Below are 11,365 nucleotides of genomic sequence, written 5' to 3'. Positions count from 1 at the left end.
AATAGCTAAAAACGCTGTAAACTCAATATTTAAGGAGTTATGGCCATTTTAAAGTTCTCATTAATTCACACTTAAAAAAGTGATCACAAATAATAGCTAAAAACGCTGTAAACTCAACATTTAAGGAGTTATGGCCATTTTAAAATTCTCACTAATTCACACTTAAAAAGTGATCACAAATAATAGCTAAAAACGCTGTAAACTCAATATTTAAGGAGTTATGGCCATTTTAAAGTTCTCATTAATTCACACTTAAAAAAGTGATCACAAATAATAGCTAAAAACGCTGTAAACTCAATATTTAAGGAGTTATGGCCATTTTAAAGTTCTCATTAATTCACACTTAAAAAAGTGATCACAAATAATAGCTAAAAACGCTGTAAACTCAATATTTAAGGAGTTATGGCCATTTTAAAGTTCTCATTAATTCACACTTAAAAAAGTGATCACAAATAATAGCTAAAAACGCTGTAAACTCAATATTTAAGGAGTTATGGCCATTTTAAAGTTCTCATTAATTCACACTTAAAAAAGTGATCACAAATAATAGCTAAAAACGCTGTAAACTCAATATTTAAGGAGTTATGGCCATTTTAAAATTCTCATTAATTCACACTTAAAAAAGTGATCACAAATAATAGCTAAAAACGCTGTAAACCCAATATTTAAGGAGTCATGGCCATTTTAAAGTTCTCATTAATTCACACTTAAAAAAGTGATCACAAATAATAGCTAAAATCGCTGTAAACTCAATATTTAAGGAGTTATGGCCATTTTAAAGTTCTCATTAATTCACACTTAAAAAAGTGATCACAAATAATAGCTAAAAACGCTGTAAACTCAATATTTAAGGAGTTATGGCCATTTTAAAATTCTCATTAATTCACACTTAAAAAAGTGATCACAAATAATAGCTAAAAACGCTGTAAACTCAATATTTAAGGAGTTATGGCCATTTTAAAGTTCTCATTAATTCACACTTAAAAAAGTGATCACAAATAATAGCTAAAAACGCTGTAAACTCAATATTTAAGGAGTTATGACCATTTTAAAATTCTCATTAATTCACACTTAAAAAAGTGATCACAAATAATAGCTAAAATCGCTGTAAACTCAATATTTAAGGAGTTATGGCCATTTTAAAGTTCTCATTAATTCACACTTAAAAAAGTGATCACAAATAATAGCTAAAAACGCTGTAAACTCAATATTTAAGGAGTTATGGCCATTTTAAAATTCTCATTAATTCACACTTAAAAAAGTGATCACAAATAATAGCTAAAAACGCTGTAAACTCAATATTTAAGGAGTTATGGCCATTTTAAAGTTCTCATTAATTCACACTTAAAAAAGTGATCACAAATAATAGCTAAAAACGCTGTAAACTCAATATTTAAGGAGTTATGGCCATTTTAAAATTCTCATTAATTCACACTTAAAAAAGTGATCACAAATAATAGCTAAAATCGCTGTAAACTCAATATTTAAGGAGTTATGGCCATTTTAAAGTTCTCATTAATTCACACTTAAAAAAGTGATCACAAATAATAGCTAAAAACGCTGTAAACTCAATATTTAAGAAGTTATGGCCATTTTAAAGTTCTCATTAATTCACACTTAAAAAAGTGATCACAAATAATAGGTAAAAACGCTGTAAACTCAATATTTAAGGAGTTATGGCCATTTTAAAGTTCTCATTAATTCACACTTAAAAAAGTGATCACAAATAATAGCTAAAAACGCTGTAAACTCAATATTTAAGAAGTTATGGCCATTTTAAAGTTCTCATTAATTCACACTTAAAAAAGTGATCACAAATAATAGGTAAAAACGCTGTAAACTCAATATTTAAGGAGTTATGGCCATTTTAAAGTTCTCATTAATTCACACTTAAAAAAGTGATCACAAATAATAGCTAAAAACGCTGTAAACTCAATATTTAAGGAGTTATGGCCATTTTAAAATTCTCATTAATTCACACTTAAAAAAGTGATCACAAATAATATCTAAAAACGCTGTAAACTCAATATTTAAGGATTTATGGCCATTTTAAAGTTCTCATTAATTCACACTTAAAAAAGTGATCACAAATAATAGCTAAAAACGCTGTAAACTCAATATTTAAGGAGTTATGGCCATTTTAAAGTTCTCATTAATTCACACTTAAAAAAGTGATCACAAATAATAGCTAAAATCGCTGTAAACTCAATATTTAAGGAGTTATGGCCATTTTAAAGTTCTCATTAATTCACACTTAAAAAAGTGATCACAAATAATAGCTAAAAACGCTGTAAACTCAATATTTAAGGAGTTATGGCCATTTTAAAGTTCTCATTAATTCACACTTAAAAAAGTGATCACAAATAATAGCTAAAAACGCTGTAAACCCAATATTTAAGGAGTTATGGCCATTTTAAAGTTCTCATTAATTCACACTTAAAAAAGTGATCACAAATAATAGCTAAAAACGGTGTAAACTCAATATTTAAGGAGTTATGGCCATTTTAAAGTTCTCATTAATTCACACTTAAAAAAGTGATCACAAATAATAGCTAAAAACGGTGTAAACTCAATATTTAAGGATTTATGGCCATTTTAAAATTCTCATTAATTCACACTTAAAAAAGTGATCACAAATAATAGCTAAAAACGCTGTAAACTCAATATTTAAGGAGTTATGGCCATTTTAAAGTTCTCATTAATTCACACTTAAAAAAGTGATCACAAATAATAGCTAAAATCGCTGTAAACTCAATATTTAAGGAGTTATGGCCATTTTAAAATTCTCATTAATTCACACTTAAAAAAGTGATCACAAATAATAGCTAAAAACGCTGTAAACTCAATATTTAAGGAGTTATGGCCATTTTAAAGTTCTCATTAATTCACACTTAAAAAAGTGATCACAAATAATAGCTAAAAACGCTGTAAACCCAATATTTAAGGAGTTATGGCCATTTTAAAATTCTCATTAATTCACACTTAAGAAAGTGATCACAAATAATAGCTAAAAACGCTGTAAACTCAATATTTAAGGAGTTATGGCCATTTTAAAGTTCTCATTAATTCACACTTAAAAAAGTGATCACAAATAATAGCTAAAAACGGTGTAAAATCAATATTTAAGGAGTTATGGCCATTTTAAAATTCTCATTAATTCACACTTAAAAAAGTGATCACAAATAATAGCTAAAAACGCTGTAAACTCAATATTTAAGGAGTTATGGCCATTTTAAAGTTCTCATTAATTCACACTTAAAAAAGTGATCACAAATAATAGCTAAAAACGCTGTAAACTCAATATTTAAGGAGTTATGGCCATTTTAAAGTTCTCATTAATTCACACTTAAAAAAGTGATCACAAATAATAGCTAAAAACGCTGTAAACTCAATATTTAAGGAGTTATGGCCATTTTAAAATTCTCATTAATTCACACTTAAAAAAGTGATCACAAATAATAGCTAAAAACGCTGTAAACTCAATATTTAAGGAGTTATGGCAATTTTAAAGTTCTCATTAATTCACACTTAAAAAAGTGATCACAAATAATAGCTAAAAACGCTGTAAACTCAATATTTTAGAAGTTATGGCCATTTTAAAATTCTCATTAATTCACACTTAAAAAAGTGATCACAAATAATAGCTAAACACGCTGTAAACTCAATATTTAAAAAAGTGATCACAAATAATAGCTAAAAACGCTGTAAACTCAATATTTAAGAAGTTATGGCCATTTTAAAATTCTCATTAATTCACACTTAAAAAAGTGATCACAAATAATAGCTAAACACGCTGTAAACTCAATATTTAAGGAGTTCTGGCAATTTTAAAGTTCTCATTAATTCACACTTAAAAAAGTGATCACAAATAATAGCTAAAAACGCTGTAAACTCAATATTTAAGGAGTTATGGCAATTTTAAAGTTCTCATTAATTCACACTTAAAAGAGTGATCACAAATAATAGCTAAAAACGCTGTAAACTCAATATTTAAGGAGTTATGGCCATTTTAAAATTCTCATTAATTCACACTTAAAAAAGTGATCACAAATAATAGCTAAAAACGCTGTAAACTCAATATTTAAGGAGTTATGGCCATTTTAAAGTTCTCATTAATTCACACTTAAAAAACTCAATATTTAAGGAGTTATGGCCATTTTAAAGTTCTCATTAATTCACACTTAAAAAAGTGATCACAAATAATAGCTAAAAACGCTGTAAACTCAATATTTAAGGAGTTATGGCCATTTTAAAATTCTCATTAATTCACACTTAAAAAAGTGATCACAAATAATAGCTAAAAACGCTGTAAACTCAATATTTAAGGAGTTATGGCCATTTTAAAATTCTCATTAATTCACACTTAAAAAAGTGATCACAAATAATAGCTAAAAACGCTGTAAACTCAATATTTAAGGAGTTATGGCCATTTTAAAGTTCTCATTAATTCACACTTAAAAAAGTGATCACAAATAATAGCTAAAAACGCTGTAAACTCAATATTTAAGGAGTTATGGCCATTTTAAAGTTCTCATTAATTCACACTTAAAAAACTCAATATTTAAGGAGTTATGGACATTTTAAAGTTCTCATTAATTCACACTTAAAAAAGTGATCACAAATAATAGCTAAAAACGCTGTAAACTCAATATTTAAGGAGTTATGGCCATTTTAAAATTCTCATTAATTCACACTTAAAAAACTCAATATTTAAGGAGTTATGGCCATTTTAAAGTTCTCATTAATTCACACTTAAAAAAGTGATCACAAATAATAGCTAAAAACGCTGTAAACTCAATATTTAAGGAGTTATGGCCATTTTAAAATGCTCATTAATTCACACTTAAAAAACTCAATATTTAAGGAGTTATGGCCATTTTAAAATTCTCATTAATTCACACTTAAAAAACTCAATATTTAAGGAGTTATGGCCATTTTAAAATTCTCATTAATTCACACTTAAAAAAAACGCTGTAAACTCAATATTTAAGGAGTTATGGCCATTTTAAAGTTCTCATTAATTCACACTTAAAAAAGTGATCACAAATAATAGCTAAAAACGCTGTAAACTCAATATTTAAGGAGTTATGGCCATTTTAAAATTCTTATTAATTCACACTTAAAAAAGTGATCACAAATAATAGCTAAAAACGCTGTAAACTCAATATTTAAGGAGTTATGGCCATTTTAAAGTTCTCATTAATTCACACTTAAAAAAGTGATCACAAATAATAGCTAAAAACGCAGTAAACTCAATATTTAAGGAGTTATGGCCATTTTAAAATTCTTATTAAATCACACTTAAAAAAGTGATCACAAATAATAGCTAAAAACGCTGTAAACTCAATATTTAAGGAGTTATGGCCATTTTAAAGTTCTCATTAATTCACACTTAAAAGAGTGATCACAAATAATAGCTAAAAACGCTGTAAACTCAATATTTAAGGAGTTATGGCCATTTTAAAATTCTCATTAATTCACACTTAAAAAAGTGATCACAAATAATAGCTAAAAACGCTGTAAACTCAATATTTAAGGAGTTATGGCCATTTTAAAGTTCTCATTAATTCACACTTAAAAAAGTGATCACAAATAATAGCTAAAAACGCTGTAAACTCAATATTTAAGGAGTTATGGCCATTTTAAAATTCTCATTAATTCACACTTAAAAAAGTGATCACAAATAATAGCTAAAAACGCTGTAAACTCAATATTTAAGGAGTTATGGCCATTTTAAAGTTCTCATTAATTCACACTTAAAAAAGTGATCACAAATAATAGCAAAAAACGCTGTAAACTCAATATTTAAGGAGTTATGGCCATTTTAAAATTCTCATTAATTCACACTTAAAAAACTCAATATTTAAGGAGTTATGGCCATTTTAAAGTTCTCATTAATTCACACTTAAAAAAGTGATCACAAATAATAGCTAAAAACGCTGTAAACTCAATATTTAAGGAGTTATGGCCATTTTAAAGTTCTCATTAATTCACACTTAAAAAAGTGATCACAAATAATAGCTAAAAACGCTGTAAACTCAATATTTAAGGAGTTATGGCCATTTTAAAATTCTCATTAATTCACACTTAAAAAAGTGATCACAAATAATAGCTAAAAACGCTGTAAACTCAATATTTAAGGAGTTATGGCCATTTTAAAGTTCTCATTAATTCACACTTAAAAAAGTGATCACAAATAATAGCTAAAAACGCTGTAAACTCAATATTTAAGGAGTTATGGCCATTTTAAAATTCTCATTAATTCACACTTAAAAAACTCAATATTTAAGGAGTTATGGCCATTTTAAAGTTCTCATTAATTCATACTTAAAAAAGTGATCACAAATAATAGCTAAAAACGCTGTAAACTCAATATTTAAGGAGTTATGGCCATTTTAAAATTCTCATTAATTCACACTTAAAAAAGTGATCACAAATAATAGCTAAAAACGCTGTAAACTCAATATTTAAGGAGTTATGGCCATTTTAAAATTCTCATTAATTCACACTTAAAAAAGTGATCACAAATAATAGCTAAAAACGCTGTAAACTCAATATTTAAGGAGTTATGGCCATTTTAAAGTTCTCATTAATTCACACTTAAAAAAGTGATCACAAATAATAGCTAAAAACGCTGTAAACTCAATATTTAAGGAGTTATGGCCATTTTAAAGTTCTCATTAATTCACACTTAAAAAACTCAATATTTAAGGAGTTATGGACATTTTAAAGTTCTCATTAATTCACACTTAAAAAAGTGATCACAAATAATAGCTAAAAACGCTGCAAACTCAATATTTAAGGAGTTATGGCCATTTTAAAATTCTCATTAATTCACACTTAAAAAACTCAATATTTAAGGAGTTATGGCCATTTTAAAGTTCTCATTAATTCACACTTAAAAAAGTGATCACAAATAATAGCTAAAAACGCTGTAAACTCAATATTTAAGGAGTTATGGCCATTTTAAAATTCTCATTAATTCACACTTAAAAAAGTGATCACAAATAATAGCTAAAAACGCTGTAAACTCAATATTTAAGGAGTTATGGCCATTTTAAAGTTCTCATTAATTCACACTTAAAAAACTCAATATTTAAGGAGTTATGGACATTTTAAAGTTCTCATTAATTCACACTTAAAAAAGTGATCACAAATAATAGCTAAAAACGCTGTAAACTCAATATTTAAGGAGTTATGGCCATTTTAAAATTCTCATTAATTCACACTTAAAAAACTCAATATTTAAGGAGTTATGGCCATTTTAAAGTTCTCATTAATTCACACTTAAAAAAGTGATCACAAATAATAGCTAAAAACGCTGTAAACTCAATATTTAAGGAGTTATGGCCATTTTAAAATTCTCATTAATTCACACTTAAAAAAGTGATCACAAATAATAGCTAAAAACGCTGTAAACTCAATATTTAAGGAGTTATGGCCATTTTAAAGTTCTCATTAATTCACACTTAAAAAACTCAATATTTAAGGAGTTATGGACATTTTAAAGTTCTCATTAATTCACACTTAAAAAAGTGATCACAAATAATAGCTAAAAACGCTGTAAACTCAATATTTAAGGAGTTATGGCCATTTTAAAATTCTCATTAATTCACACTTAAAAAACTCAATATTTAAGGAGTTATGGCCATTTTAAAGTTCTCATTAATTCAGACTTAAAAAAGTGATCACAAATAATAGCTAAAAACGCTGTAAACTCAATATTTAAGGAGTTATGGCCATTTTAAAATTCTCATTAATTCACACTTAAAAAAGTGATCACAAATAATAGCTAAAAACGCTGTAAACTCAATATTTATGGAGTTATGGCCATTTTAAAATTCTCATTAATTCACACTTAAAAAAGTGATCACAAATAATAGCTAAAAACGCTGTAAACTCAATATTTAAGGAGTTATGGCCATTTTAAAGTTCTCATTAATTCACACTTAAAAAAGTGATCACAAATAATAGCTAAAAACGCTGTAAACTCAATATTTAAGGAGTTATGGCCATTTTAAAATTCTCATTAATTCACACTTAAAAAACTCAATATTTAAGGAGTTATGGCCATTTTAAAGTTCTCATTAATTCATACTTAAAAAAGTGATCACAAATAATAGCTAAAAACGCTGTAAACTCAATATTTAAGGAGTTATGGCCATTTTAAAATTCTCATTAATTCACACTTAAAAAAGTGATCACAAATAATAGCTAAAAACGCTGTAAACTCAATATTTAAGGAGTTATGGCCATTTTAAAATTCTCATTAATTCACACTTAAAAAAGTGATCACAAATAATAGCTAAAAACGCTGTAAACTCAATATTTAAGGAGTTATGGCCATTTTAAAGTTCTCATTAATTCACACTTAAAAAAGTGATCACAAATAATAGCTAAAAACGCTGTAAACTCAATATTTAAGGAGTTATGGCCATTTTAAAGTTCTCATTAATTCACACTTAAAAAACTCAATATTTAAGGAGTTATGGACATTTTAAAGTTCTCATTAATTCACACTTAAAAAAGTGATCACAAATAATAGCTAAAAACGCTGCAAACTCAATATTTAAGGAGTTATGGCCATTTTAAAATTCTCATTAATTCACACTTAAAAAACTCAATATTTAAGGAGTTATGGCCATTTTAAAGTTCTCATTAATTCACACTTAAAAAAGTGATCACAAATAATAGCTAAAAACGCTGTAAACTCAATATTTAAGGAGTTATGGCCATTTTAAAATTCTCATTAATTCACACTTAAAAAAGTGATCACAAATAATAGCTAAAAACGCTGTAAACTCAATATTTAAGGAGTTATGGCCATTTTAAAGTTCTCATTAATTCACACTTAAAAAACTCAATATTTAAGGAGTTATGGACATTTTAAAGTTCTCATTAATTCACACTTAAAAAAGTGATCACAAATAATAGCTAAAAACGCTGTAAACTCAATATTTAAGGAGTTATGGCCATTTTAAAATTCTCATTAATTCACACTTAAAAAACTCAATATTTAAGGAGTTATGGCCATTTTAAAGTTCTCATTAATTCACACTTAAAAAAGTGATCACAAATAATAGCTAAAAACGCTGTAAACTCAATATTTAAGGAGTTATGGCCATTTTAAAATTCTCATTAATTCACACTTAAAAAAGTGATCACAAATAATAGCTAAAAACGCTGTAAACTCAATATTTAAGTAGTTATGGCCATTTTAAAGTTCTCATTAATTCACACTTAAAAAACTCAATATTTAAGGAGTTATGGACATTTTAAAGTTCTCATTAATTCACACTTAAAAAAGTGATCACAAATAATAGCTAAAAACGCTGTAAACTCAATATTTAAGGAGTTATGGCCATTTTAAAATTCTCATTAATTCACACTTAAAAAACTCAATATTTAAGGAGTTATGGCCATTTTAAAGTTCTCATTAATTCAGACTTAAAAAAGTGATCACAAATAATAGCTAAAAACGCTGTAAACTCAATATTTAAGGAGTTATGGCCATTTTAAAATTCTCATTAATTCACACTTAAAAAAAAACGCTGTAAACTCAATATTTAAGGAGTTATGGCCATTTTAAAGTTCTCATTAATTCACACTTAAAAAAGTGATCACAAATAATAGCTAAAAACGCTGTAAACTCAATATTTAAGGAGTTATGGCCATTTTAAAATACTTATTAATTCACACTTAAAAAAGTGATCACAAATAATAGCTAAAAACGCTGTAAACTCAATATTTAAGGAGTTATGGCCATTTTAAAATTCTCATTAATTCACACTTAAAAAACTCAATATTTAAGGAGTTATGGCCATTTTAAAGTTCTCATTAATTCACACTTAAAAAAGTGATCACAAATAATAGCTAAAAACGCTGTAAACTCAATATTTAAGGAGTTATGGCCATTTTAAAATTCTTATTAATTCACACTTAAAAAAGTGATCACAAATAATAGCTAAAAACGCTGTAAACTCAATATTTAAGGAGTTATGGCCATTTTAAAATTCTCATTAATTCACACTTAAAAAAGTGATCACAAATAATAGCTAAAAACGCTGTAAACTCAATATTTAAGGAGTTATGGCCATTTTAAAGTTCTCATTAATTCACACTTAAAAAAGTGATCACAAATAATAGCAAAAAACGCTGTAAACTCAATATTTAAGGAGTTATGGCCATTTTAAAATTCTCATTAATTCACACTTAAAAAACTCAATATTTAAGGAGTTATGGCCATTTTAAAGTTCTCATTAATTCACACTTAAAAAAGTGATCACAAATAATAGCTAAAAACGCTGTAAACTCAATATTTAAGGAGTTATGGCCATTTTAAAGTTCTCATTAATTCACACTTAAAAAAGTGATCACAAATAATAGCTAAAAACGCTGTAAACTCAATATTTAAGGAGTTATGGCCATTTTAAAATTCTCATTAATTCACACTTAAAAAAGTGATCACAAATAATAGCTAAAAACGCTGTAAACTCAATATTTAAGGAGTTATGGCCATTTTAAAATTCTCATTAATTCACACTTAAAAAAGTGATCACAAATAATAGCTAAAAACGCTGTAAACTCAATATTTAAGGAGTTATGGCCATTTTAAAGTTCTCATTAATTCACACTTAAAAAAGTGATCACAAATAATAGCTAAAAACGCTGTAAACTCAATATTTAAGGAGTTATGGCCATTTTAAAGTTCTCATTAATTCACACTTAAAAAACTCAATATTTAAGGAGTTATGGACATTTTAAAGTTCTCATTAATTCACACTTAAAAAAGTGATCACAAATAATAGCTAAAAACGCTGCAAACTCAATATTTAAGGAGTTATGGCCATTTTAAAATTCTCATTAATTCACACTTAAAAAACTCAATATTTAAGGAGTTATGGCCATTTTAAAGTTCTCATTAATTCACACTTAAAAAAGTGATCACAAATAATAGCTAAAAACGCTGTAAACTCAATATTTAAGGAGTTATGGCCATTTTAAAATTCTCATTAATTCACACTTAAAAAAGTGATCACAAATAATAGCTAAAAACGCTGTAAACTCAATATTTAAGGAGTTATGGCCATTTTAAAGTTCTCATTAATTCACACTTAAAAAACTCAATATTTAAGGAGTTATGGACATTTTAAAGTTCTCATTAATTCACACTTAAAAAAGTGATCACAAATAATAGCTAAAAACGCTGTAAACTCAATATTTAAGGAGTTATGGCCATTTTAAAATTCTCATTAATTCACACTTAAAAAACTCAATATTTAAGGAGTTATGGCCATTTTAAAGTTCTCATTAATTCAGACTTAAAAAAGTGATCACAAATAATAGCTAAAAACGCTGTAAACTA

This window comes from Musca domestica, unplaced genomic scaffold (genome assembly GCF_030504385.1).
Source record: "Musca domestica strain aabys unplaced genomic scaffold, Musca_domestica.polishedcontigs.V.1.1 2, whole genome shotgun sequence".
Classification (NCBI taxonomy): Eukaryota; Metazoa; Arthropoda; class Insecta; order Diptera; family Muscidae; genus Musca; species Musca domestica.
This window is presented reverse-complemented; position numbering follows the sequence as displayed.